The sequence below is a fragment of the Artemia sp. Qi Xiang Cuo genome, chromosome 4, assembly GCF_049724085.1.
Source record: "Artemia sp. Qi Xiang Cuo chromosome 4, ASM4972408v1, whole genome shotgun sequence".
Classification (NCBI taxonomy): Eukaryota; Metazoa; Arthropoda; class Branchiopoda; order Anostraca; family Artemiidae; genus Artemia; species Artemia sp. Qi Xiang Cuo.
The window spans coordinates 80,859,146-80,872,112 of NC_142797.1; the positions used below are offsets into that span (position 1 = coordinate 80,859,146).

General features: G+C 35.3%; 1 protein-coding gene and 1 pseudogene across 2 annotated transcripts in view; both read right to left on the bottom strand.

The window, feature by feature from the left end:
• The window catches only part of LOC148953487 (uncharacterized), a 110,441-nt gene that overhangs the window by 30,634 nt on the left and 66,840 nt on the right, over positions 1-12,967 (bottom strand). The gene's annotated exons all lie outside the window — the stretch shown is intronic.
• LOC148953489 (uncharacterized) lies at positions 8,293-9,750 on the bottom strand (annotated as a pseudogene).

Genomic DNA, 12,967 nt, shown 5'->3' on the forward strand with positions numbered 1-12,967 from the left:
CAACGCCTCGCTCTTTACGCTAAAGTTTGACTCTTTCTCACAACTCTATTTTTTAGAGCAATAAAGCACTTTAGCGTAAAGAGGGAAGAATTGAGGAGGGGACAGTCCCATTCATATACGGAATAATTTTTGTTCGTTTTAAGTGTTAATGTCGCTCCTTACTTTAAATTAAAAAAACTTGCTTTTTTTATTCAATTTCTGCACATTTTTGAATTAATGAAGGTATTGATTTTGCCTCACCATACATGAATAACTAAAAATAAATTTGCTTTCTCGAAAGTTGTTTATTTTTATTTACGAACGTTTTTATCAGTAACAAATATAAGTAACTTACGAATTAACTTACGTAACGAAATTCTATATTCGTATGATTTTATTACGTATATTAGGTGGTTCGCCCCCTACTCAATACCTCGCTCTTTACGCTAAAGTTCAAATTTTCTTCAAATTCTTTAAGAATGACTCCTTAATCACAAAGGCCGTTAATTAGAATAAATAGCTCTTATGAAAGTACTAAAAAAAACTTTAGCGTAAAGAGCGAGGTATTTACTAGGGGGCGAACCAAATTATTTACGTTATAATTTCTGTTCGTTTTAAGTTTTGATGTTGCTCCTTACTTTCAGTTGAAAAACTTTTTTTTATTCAATTTCTGATCGTTTTGAAATAATACTGGGAAATCCGGTACCCCCTTGATAGCAATGTTCCTTTCCCCATGAAAACTTCCTCCATGGAAAGATCCTCACACGCACTACACCCACCCCCCCCCCCGCATTACCAGAAAAAAACCCTGAAAACGTCTGTATACTTTCCAATAACCAATAATATATATAAACCACAATTCATATAATTATCCAGTAAGCTTATCGCAGATTATTTCTGGTCTTCGTTCTCGGTGCGAACAAAAAGCTCCTCCCAGTTATTTCTGCATTAGCGGAATGTGGGTTAGTCTGTTTCCGATTGTTTCCAACAAAGTGCATTATTCGTAATAGCGGAACTTTTAATTTCCGTTCGAATAAGGCCTCTCGCGATATTTTAGGACCACTGGGTCGATACCATCACCCCTGGGAAAAAAACAAACAAAAAACCAGATAAACACGCATCCGTGATCTTTGTTCTGGCAAAAAATACAAAATTCCACATTTTTGCAGATAGGAGCTTGAAACCTGTTCTGTAGGGTTCCCTGACACGCTGAATCTGATTGTGTGATTTTCATTAAGGCTCTATGACTTTTAGGGCGTGTTTCCCCTTTTTTTTAGAAAATAAGGCAAATTATTTCAGGCGCATAAGTTTTGATGAGTAGAACTAAACTTGATGAAACTTATATATTTGAAATCAGCATAAAATCTGGTTCTTTGATGTATCTATTGATATCAAAATGTTGTTTTTTAGAGTTTCGGCTATTATTGAGCCGGGTCGCTCCTTACTTACAGTGTGCTACCTCGAACTGTTTGATTGACTCAAAAGTGATAGACTTGTTCAGTCTTTGATTTCCCCCTCCGAGGGATTACTTGTTTATTCGCACGAATAAAAATATTATTCTTGCACTTTCTCCCCAAATTAAGTCTCATAAGAACATTAGTAAAATATATAAAAAGGAATCATTTTCTAAGGTACAGCAATAGTATCGAAGGGGTAAGGTATGAATATGTACCAGAAATGAACACGTTAAAATTGTTGAGATGCTTTCCCAAATCATAGTCAGCGCAGTAGCGCTGCCTAAGTAAAGAGCGATGTGGGAACAATCTATTATTATTTTTTTTTGTTTCTTTAGTTCAGAGTTGTCGTCGAAACTTCGAAAGGTTCGTTAGATTGGAAATTAAAAGGGCAAGGGCCCTTTTTATACCCCCTCCCCCATCCGAATTATTTGTGCAAACACATCAAATCAAAATTTTGAAACAGCCATATTGTTCAGAGTAGTTTAAAAGTCCGGAAATTTATGTCTTTGAGAATGAAACCCCCTCCCCCACAGCCCTTAGGGCAAGGATTGTAATTTATGCCCTGGGGGCAAATAAGGTTCTTATAGAAAGTGCGGTCGTGTAAACATTGGAAGTGGCTCATCGGATTGGAAATTAGAAATTTTACTGTCCTTTTAAAGAGTAAGAGATATCAGTGGGCAGCTGACCCCCCACCCCCTTCCGACTACGTATTTTTCGAAATGCATGTGATAGAAAGTTTGAGATAGCCGTCTGTTCAAAACTGTCCAAGGATCATAGGCAGTGTAAGAGGGGGGGGGGTCTTTGGTTCTTCTCATGGTGATGACTCCATGCCCAAACTCATCCATGAGACCCGAGTACCCCTAAATAAGCCTCAATAGACGAAATGAACCAAGTGAGAGAGATATCTTGACAAAATCCTAATCATCGTAATAAAATATGCAAGACAACACAGGTATAAGAAAAACTAAGATTTTATTATTAAAGAAGAGAACTTTTTAGTTAATAGTTATTTCATTATAAATCAAAAATTCAATAATTATTATTCACAATCAAAGATCAATTCTTGTTCATATAATTGCTAGAAGTAAAATTTACTAGTATTAAAGGAAAGCAAGCATTATAACTAATATATTAAGACTAATATGTTCCTGCTTAAAAGAATCTAATAAAAATATTAAAGAATGGGATATATACCCATTTACTAGGATTTTAACATAATAAAATTAAGAACGAGCAAGGAACACATTAGACTTACATTCTACATGCATACGAAAAGCTTGAGCAAAGCCATAACACCAACTGACTTCTAATGGTCAATCTCACGCTATATAAAAGGATATGTTCTGTCAAACAAACGTATCTAAATTCAATCCTTCTAAGAAAGGGTGTGTATTGCAAAATAAAGAAACTGTGTTAAAATGGGAAAGGGTTACAAAATTAGTTCATCAGAAATATACTCTGAAAGAACATTGGCTTAAGCCGGATTCTACCAAATTCATAGCAACTTGATACTAATTCTAAAATTAGAATGACATTTCTTACAAATCCGACCTTGTAATATAAGCTTGCGTGAAAGTTTTTAAAGATATTATTATGCTGATATCTTCGAATAACTATAGAAAACTATTATAGTCGTCCCACTCAATGGCGCTGGCCTCTACAAGGATAAATCATGAGACAAGGAAACAGAGAAACACAGAATTAAATACATAATTAGTATACAGCAATAGAAAATTAATTGAATTTTAGGCTGCAACGCTATTGAATGAGTAAGTGACCAAGAAAATTGTAAGACTATTAATAGACAGAAGATTATCAGCTGAAGGTAGCTTCTGTTCGCTAGCCTTTAATGATTTAATAGTATTTTATCATTTTCGGTACTGGGTCTATTTTCCACACATCTACGATCGTGCCATATCGTGTCATTAAGGAACGTAGAACCTTTTTTACAACACGATTCCCTTTTCTTTTCTTCAAGGCCATTGAACAGAATAAGGACAACAACCGACTATCATTTTATAATTAAAAGGTTTTAGAAGGTCAAATATTATTTAGAGGTAAATTTTCTTCTCATTAAATTTTTATAGTGGATTTAAATATATATATATATTTTTTATTAATTACTACATACATTATTGTTATATTAATTGGTGCTTAAAAGTTAATAGAAACTCAGTAACTAGGGAAGAATCGCAACATAACAACCATCAAGCTAAAACATACCCAAACCAACTATCATAACTAAATCCATCACCTTCTTTCTAAGTTAAGTACTAATTATGTCTATTCTGTTGGGGCTAAAGGCAAAAGAAAAAGCAAGAAACAGGTCAATTTCAATGAATTAGAATTTTTATCATTTCATCTAGTCACCATTGTGTTCAGTTGACCAATTCACTCGTAAATTGAAATCCAGTTTTCCCGTCTTAAAATATTTTTGGTTCCTCAGTAATATCGGAATTATTTGGCAACAATATCATAAGAAGGAAATTAATTTAAAATACAACATCGATCCATTTTAATAAACATCTGAAAAAATTTAAATTCATATGATTAAAATGAATGAAACACTTAATAGTCCCCTAATTTCAGCCAAAATCTTTATTTTTTTAAATTATTAACACAATACAAAAACCAGGTTTAAAACTTTAATAAAGCAAAATTAGTATCACTTTTATTCCTTGTTGACAAAGAGGATATAAAACTTAGTGCCTATAAGAATTTAATAAATAGCAAGAGTTTAATTTACTATTGAAAGAAACGGATGAGGTTGCTGGAAAATTTAGAAGTGATGAAGGCTAATATGGATAAGCTGAATACAACGGTTATTTTAACCTTCTTAACGAGTAGAATGGATTACCCTCTCTTTCTTTTGTTACAGTCTGTTGTTCTACAACTACTGGATCAGAATCTTTACTATGTATAGAGGAATGAAATTCGGAGTCAATTAAAGGTTCCTGCTGCATAGCAGATAGTTACGTAGCATTATTTTCGGAAGCACAATCTTCCAATTGGGACGATGATCAGAAAGAGAATACGGAGTCTCTTGCTCCGTTCCTGAGTCAGGAGCAGATCCAGGTACTACATTTTCCAACATTAATAGTGGATTTATTCTTTTTGTCCTAAGATTATAGGGTGCCTTTTCACCTGCATCAGGTGTACAGTCATTGCATTCTGACTTGGAATTTTCCATCCTTTTCTCTGAATTAGTGATGAGCTTATCATAAGGCTCCGCGTATTTTGGATTATACTTTAAAAAAGGTTCATGATCCAATTTTTTTAAATGCCTGGCATTGGCAGTTCTTTTATGTCCTTCAGAGTTATTTAATGATCCTAAATAGAAAACAGTCCCAAACAATTGTGACAAAACAACATATGGACCACGAAAAGAGTAATTGGTTGAATTTCTTTATACTGAAGTAATGTTCCGACAGTCTGCGATGTCACCCAGCTCAATAATAGCTTACTTTGATGTCTTATTATAATGATGAGCTTGTTTGGCTCTCTGAATTTTAATTTCATTAGCACACACTTGATGTATTTCGCTTATATTCTGAACTAACCGTGTTACATATGATTCATAGCCGTCGAAGTAACTTACAGTTGTTGGTTTTCCGATTGCCAAATCGGCCAAGGTTCTCCCATTAAACTCATGTGCTATTATAAAGCTAGAAAATTTCTTCACACTATTCAAAGATGCATTCATGCTTAACATAATAAGCGGTAATTTTTGATCCCATTCTACTTGATAAAGATTTGCACATGTGTGTGAAAGAATCTTTTTCAATATCTTTACTTTATGTTCCACAGCGCCGTTGCTTTGTGGGTTATACGGACTGGAATATATCTTTGCAATTTAATTCTTTAAACATTTTTCTGATCTCTGTGGAGTCTAAATTTGACCCATGGTCAGAGAGCACTGCCTCAGGCAGTCCATAATAAGCGAAAATTCTTTCCCATAAGAATTTCATTGTAAATTCGGTATTTAACGAAGGTACACTATGCAAAACAATTAATCCACTGAAAAGATCTACACCTAACAATACGTAGCGATTACCTGCACTTGTTATTGGGAACGGGCCTGCAGCATCAATTCCCCAAGCCAAAAAAGGCATAAATGGTGTAAAATTTTCTCCGAGAGGAGGTTTAATTTTCTTACAATTTGCGCGGTTACATAAATCACAATTAGCGACAAATTCCTTAATAATGGAGGCCATATTTTCAAAAATACAAAACTGTCGGAGTTTCCATAACGTTATTTCGTAGCTGGCATGGCTACCAAGCAATAAATGATCATGAAATAATTTTAAGATGCCTGGAATCATCGCTCTAGGCAAAACTATCTGAATAGATGGTTCTGCAGCTACTTTTTGGTTTAGCCTAGAATAACTATTTGGTGAATAGTCAATTCTATAGAGAACGTCATCTATTAAAACTAACTCTTGAATAATAGGAACGAACCACGAAGAGACTTTATCAAATATATTCTTTTTTTCAATATCCATATCATCAAAATTAAAAATGCGGTAGACACTATGCTCACCGCGGATTGGCCAATCCTTCTGGTTCCCTGGTTCACACCAGAAATGTGGGTTAGTATCCACTTGTGACTCAGCGGCCTTATCATATATGGAGCTCCTCTTTTGAGCACGGTGGTCCTTCGACACATCCGGCTCTTTCACTAAATCAATAACAATTCGTAACTCGGGATCCCGTATTGGTCCGTGGCTAAATTCCTCAGCTTGCAGACATAAGCAATCTATATTAAGATTACTAATAAACACGCCCGCTGCTAAAAATTCTAGTTCGTTATGAACGAGATATAAGGTCTGACTACTGTCTATGATCTCCCGACATGGCCTCGATAAAATATCAGCTATCATTTTAGTCCCAGGAATGTGTCTATACGTATATAAGGGATTATCCATCAGTAACGATACTCGGTACATCTTACTAGAGAGATCCCGGTGTTTACGTAAATACTCTAAATTTTTAGCGTCCACATAAATATTACACCGTCTTCCCCAAATATAATACTGAATCTGAGAGCTTTTTAGAGTTTCAAATAAGCCGTATAATTCCCTAACGATAGAAGACTGCTTGTAAAATGGTTTAGAGAAAACTCTAAAAAAAGAACAAACGACTCCCATCCTTCCGTCATCCTTTTCCTGACAAAGAATAGCCACGACCCCATTTTCAGAAGAGTCAACAAATAACTAAAAATCCTTTTCAGGGTTTGCCATATGAATTACAATTTCACTATCTTTACGAGTTATTTGTCCAACTAAGGACAACCAAGCGATCTCTTGCTCTTCCTTCCATGTCCACGCTTGGGTCTTCTTTAATAATCTTGTCAAAGGAGCTATTAAATCATGATAATTAAGATAAAAGCATTTATAATAGTTGAAAAGTCCTAATTGAGATCTTAATTCAGAAATATGTTCTGGCCTTACTAATTTTTCAATTTCATCTAATTTGGGCAATTGAGGTTTAATTTTGTCACGTGACACTATGAATCCTAATACTGGAATAGATTCTTTAAAAAGTTGTGACTTAGACGCTGACAATTTAATGTTATAAGTTTTTAAACGCGCAAAGAATCTCTGGAGATGAAATAAGTGCTCATTAAGGTTTGAAGGTTTTGTTTTAATAGATAAATCATAAAAAAAATTTAAAATGAAGGAACGATAACTTTCTGGAAATAATTTATCCATGAAGCTAGCGAAAGCTTTTGGCCCAAATACACTTCCCTGTGGTATTCTTGTGTAGCAATGGCTGCGGCCAGTTAAAGGTGATAAAAACGAGAAGAATTTTTGGTACCTTTCATCAATAGAAATTTGGAAAAAACCACTGCGCATGTCAAATTCACTATAGAACGTTTCTTTCGACATATTTTGTAAAATGTCAGAAGTTCGAGGGATTAAGAAGGCTCTCTTTCATGTTATTATTAACTGTACGTAAATCAATTAGAAATCGAGTATTTTCTCTGTTAAGAGCCTCATTTTTACTGACAGAATGTTTCCTTATAAGGAAAACAGGAGAAGGGAGGGAAGATGTCCTTTCCTCTACAATGCTGGATTTTAGCATAGCTTGTATATGTTCTTCTAGCACTAAAGCCATCTTATGGGGAATTCTAAATTGCTTGGGTGGTTTGAAATCTGTTTCAAGTGGTAGGTGTATATCAGGTTGAAAAACCATTAAATCATTTTTACATACATCATACTCATGATGGGTAAACCAACCTTTATGAGCTAAGAGCAATATAATTAACTATTGGAAAACTACTGTTGGTACAGGATAAAGATCAAACTTATAAAGACATTATTCATCATCATACGTAGCAACATAATTGTCCTCAACTGACTTTAAATCATCAGAAGTTTCTAAAAATTCTCCTCACTGTTCTTTGGGCACACGCGAAAAGTATGATATTTCTGTGTGAATTGATAGTTCCAAAGTACCCTCAGAGTCATTAAAAATAAGAAAATGTATTAAATGTCCCTGAACAGTATCTAAATTGTCATGTAAAATTTTTCATAATCTGATTTAAGGCTAATAATTAAGTTATCGCCATTAATAATTGAAATGTTTTCTGCAGTAATCAGCTTACAATCTATACTTTTAAATGTTCCAGGGTCAACTCGTGTGTCACACCTCACTACTACACTCCCGCATGCTAGTGCTTCAATATGACCCGCTTGATTTTTGACCCTGGTTCCAAATTTTTATTTCCTTTCATGAAGGTGCAAGAACGTGTCCAATTCTTGCATAATATTAAACCCTAAGATTACAGCGAAAGGTAAATTATCAACTACCAAAAATCCCAGTAAAGATTAACTGTCATATTTGTACCAGGTAATATCAATGGTAACCTTGCAATGCCCACTACAGGTAATTGATGTCCTGATAGTAATTTAATCACAGTATTTGTAGGTTTTAGAGGTTCTCTATTACGCTGAGGCAAGGAATCAAAGAAGGCTTTCGAAATGAGAGACTTCTCTGAACCACAGTCCAAAAAGGAGTCACATTTCACATTATAAATTAAAACCTTATTAAAAAGCGGAAAAGAGTTCATATTACTATTAGAAAAATTTAAAAAACAAGGTTTATGAAGAGATTCTGAATCATGAAAAGCCAAAATAGACTCTTCCGTACTAATTGGCCCCTTTAGTTTCCCTGTTCTGTGTTTTCAGCCTGAATAGCCTGTCGGCCTTTTTTAACAATTTCACAGTTATAAGTGTGATGATTATCTGTTTTACATATAACACAGAAAACACTTCTTCTCGGTTGTATATCAGGATTATTACTAACGGAAGTTGAAGCATTAGCATTAGTTGTCTGGATTGGAATCGGATTAGCGCCTTGATCCATGAGTACTTTCTTGAGAATTAAACGAGTTATAAAAATTTCCCCGTCTAGAGTAGCCAGATTGATTCGGACCTCGATTACCTCGGTTACTATAAGAAGACCGAAAATTTCTGGAATTTATTTCTCTGAAATTACCCCGGTGGGGGGATCGACATATGAGTCATTATTAGGAGGAATATAGCCCCCACGACCTCTATGAAAGTTGGCCCTATTGTTCAAAAACCGTCCTCTTCTAGGCTCATAACGAGAACCTCGGCTACTTAAATTATCAGAGGGTGTGGACACCGCCGCTGATATGGAGGCCATCCCTGAATAAATTCCGTTAATTTCTTCGTATAATTTCGCCCTTTGAAATACTTTCGCAATATCTGCGCAGAACTCTGGGTCACGAATGAATCTTCTGATATTCTCATGTAATCCTTGTTCAAGGGACTGCTGTTTTAATAAGTTGATACTGGAAGGAGAAATTAGCTTCCCGGAACATTTTTAACTAAAGAAGAATAGCTCTCAAATTCTACATTAATGCGCATAAAAATCTTACGAATGGCTCATTATTTTCTTGACTAACTTGCATAATATGTTGAAATATGTTGGACAGTGAAATTATATAACTAAAAGCCGAGCACAGGGAGTCCTTTAGCCCAGAAAAATCTGTAGAGGTCACATATTTTTGTATATACGAGATCGACGGTTCCTATGACATTAAAGAAGCGTACCTTTCGATCATTACTGATTCTTCTAATCCCATTAATCTACAAACTCTTTGAAAGTTCTTAACCCAACTAGAAATTTTCTGTGGTTTAATCAACCTTTTTACTTTCGAAATTGGGTCAATTGTACTATAAGCTACATGTTGGAATACTGGAGCTGGGGTAGCTCCTGTATTAACATTAGAAGCTTGCCCAAGGGCTGAAACTTCCGGTTTATCATTTTCCCGAGGTAGGGACATTACTTAAGGAGAATTTAATTATAACTTACCAAACTTAAGCAACCAACTAATCCTATTTGAGTGAACTGGAACCGAGGAAAATGCTATCTATTCTCATACTCCACCAACCAACAATTCTTTTATGAGGGTACCAAGTTGAGCAATATCCAATTATTGTTTGACTGTTTCAATTTTATTATTGCGGTTAGTCTTTTTTTTATAAATCTAAAAAAAGCATCAGCGTACAGGCAAGCAGTGAAGGCGAAGAAAAATTAAAGGGATTCAATTAATTATGTTAAATTAATTATTAAAAAATATTACAAAAAGGATTTATGATCAAGATTCTGCTCTCTCAAAATTAAGCGTAGCGTTAAAAAGAGGCGCTTTTAATGCAATAGAATCGCATCGCGTTTTCGCTGCCACCATTTTGTAAGAGGGGGGTCTTCTCATGGTGATGACTCCATGCCCAAACTCAGCCATGAGACCCGAGTACCCCTAAATAAGCCTCAATAGAAGAAATGAACCAAGTGAGAGAGATATCTGACAAAATCCTAATCATCGTAATAAAATATACAAGACAACACAGTTATAAGAAAAGCTAGATTTTATTATTAAAGAATAGAACTTTTTAGTTAGCTATTTCATTATAAATCAAAATTCAATAATTATTATTAACAATCAAACATCAATTATTGTTCATATAATTTCTAGAAGTAAAATTTATTATTATTAAAGAAAAGCAAGCATTATAACTAATATATTAAGACTAATATGTTCCTGCTTAAAAGAATCTAATAATAATATTAAAGAATGGGATATATACCCATTTACTAGGATTTTAACATAATAAAATTAAGAAAGAGCAAGGAACACATTAGACTTACATTCTACATGCATACGAAAAGCTTGAGCAAAGCCATAACACCAACTGACTTCTAATGGTCAATCTCACGCTATATAAAAGGATATGTTCTGTCAAACAAACGTATCTAAATTCAATCCTTCTAAGAAAGGGTGTGTATTGCAAAATAAAGAAACTGTGTTAAAATGGGAAAGGGTTACAAAATTAGTTCATCAGAAATATACTCTGAAAGAACATTGGCTTAAGCCGGATTCTACCAAATTCATAGCAACTTGATATTAAATCTAAAATTAGAAGGACATTTCTTACAGCAGCACAATAGCGGTGCCTTAGTAAAGATTGAAATGGTCTTAATATATTATTTGTTTTATTTGTATTAATCTTTTGGGGGGGGGGGGGGGTTTAGAGAAAAAAATTTCGTATAGAAGGAGTTGTCGAAGAAACTTTAAAAGGGGCTCATTTGATTGGAAATTGAAATCTCTAGTGCTCTATTTAATAGTCGAAAGGGATTGAAGGGTAAGCAGCCCCCTCCCATGCCCATCACTTCACCAAACACTTCCAATAAATATTTTGAGATAACAATTTTCTTCAGCGTAGTTGAAAGGTCTGCCAATTATGTCTTTAAGGATGACATAAGTCCCATAGCCCTCAGGGGAAGTGTTGTCAGTTATGCCCCGGGGTCATATAAGGGTATTATGGAATAGGAGGTGGTATAAACTTCAGAGGCGGCTCATCGGATTTGAAATCAAAAATTCTAGTGCTCTTTTTAGGAGTCAAGGTGATCGGAGAGCAGATAACCCCTCCCCCTACTTATGTAGTATCTTCCCTAAATGCATCCGATAGAAACTTTGAGATATCCATTTTTTTTCACAATATTCTAAAGAGTATATAAATATTTCTTCATTATGATTCCCCCCCTCCAGAGCTCAAGGGCAAGGGTTTTAAGTTATGCCCAGGGGCATATAAGGTTCTTATCTAACCGGTGGTCATGTAAACTTCAAATTTGACTCATTTGATTTGAAATTGGAAGTTATAGTGCATTTTGTAAAATTCAAAAGTGAATGAAGGGCAGCAAACCCCAAACCCTACCCTCCTGTCCCCTAAAACCTATCATTCTCCAAAACACATCCAAGAAAAAATTTAAGCGTTTTCTGTTCCAAAATTGTTCAAAAATTTTGTTCAAGAGTTATTAAGTTACTCTTTTAAAATTTTAAGAGAATAATTAGGGTCCAGTGACTTTGTCTTTGGGTATGCAAGCCTCCCAACAGTCCTCAGGGCAAGGGCCGTAAGTTATGAAATTTGTTCATGCTTACAAATAGTAGGCTATGTTATTGAGAATGGTATGCATGTTTGAGCTTTACTTTCCAGAAAAGACGAAGGGCGTTGAGGCCAGCCTTTAAGAGATATTTGAGGGGAGTGTTGTACTAAATCAAAAATTGTTATGTGTATACTACTACTACTACTACTACTACTACTACTACTACTACTACTACTACTACTAAAAACTCACCACAGCACCAAGCCGCCTGAGGCCAACGCAGCTATGCACGCTCTTCCTCCATCCCAGCCTATTCAAAGCCTCCCTTTTTACACCCTCCCTTAAAGTTCCCATTTGCTTTAAATCTTTCTTTATGACGTCCTCCCACCCAAGACGAGGACGACCTGCCTTCCGTTTGGCCCTAGACGGTTGGCTGAAAAGAACAATCTTCGGCAATCTGTCACCCTTCATCCACACAACGTGCCCTAGCCACCTCAACCTTTCATTCATCATAGCCCTAGAGAGCGGAATTGAACCACATTTTTCGTACAGTCTATTGTTTGAAAGACGGTAGTCAGCCGGATACCCAGAAAGAACCTTAAGTAATTTCTCTGGAAAACATCTAGCTTATCTGCATCCGCTTTTCGAAGCGCCCATGCTTCAGAGCCATATTTGACTACTGTCATCACTGTAGCTTCTAATATTCTAATCTTGGTTTGCAGATTTATCTTCCTATTTTTCCAAACTTTTTTTAACTGTGAAAAAACACCCTGAGCCTTGGCTATTCTACTTTCAACATCTTCACTGCTCCCACTATATTTACTAATAATACTTCCAAGGTAAGTGAAGATGCCCACCTGATCAATCTTTTCATTACCCAACTTCACCTTTTCTTCTTCACTTATTCCTAGCATTAGTGACTTAGTCTACTTAACATAGATTTTTAAACCTATTCTAGCACCCTGAACTGGCAGAAACTCTAAAAGTTCGTTCATTTTACTCGCACTTTCCTCTAGGATACTTAAATCATCAGCGTAATCTAAGCTCAGGAGACTTTTCCCTCCCCATTTGATTCTGTGGTCTCCCATTGCCTTCCCTGTGCTAATTAAGACATAGTC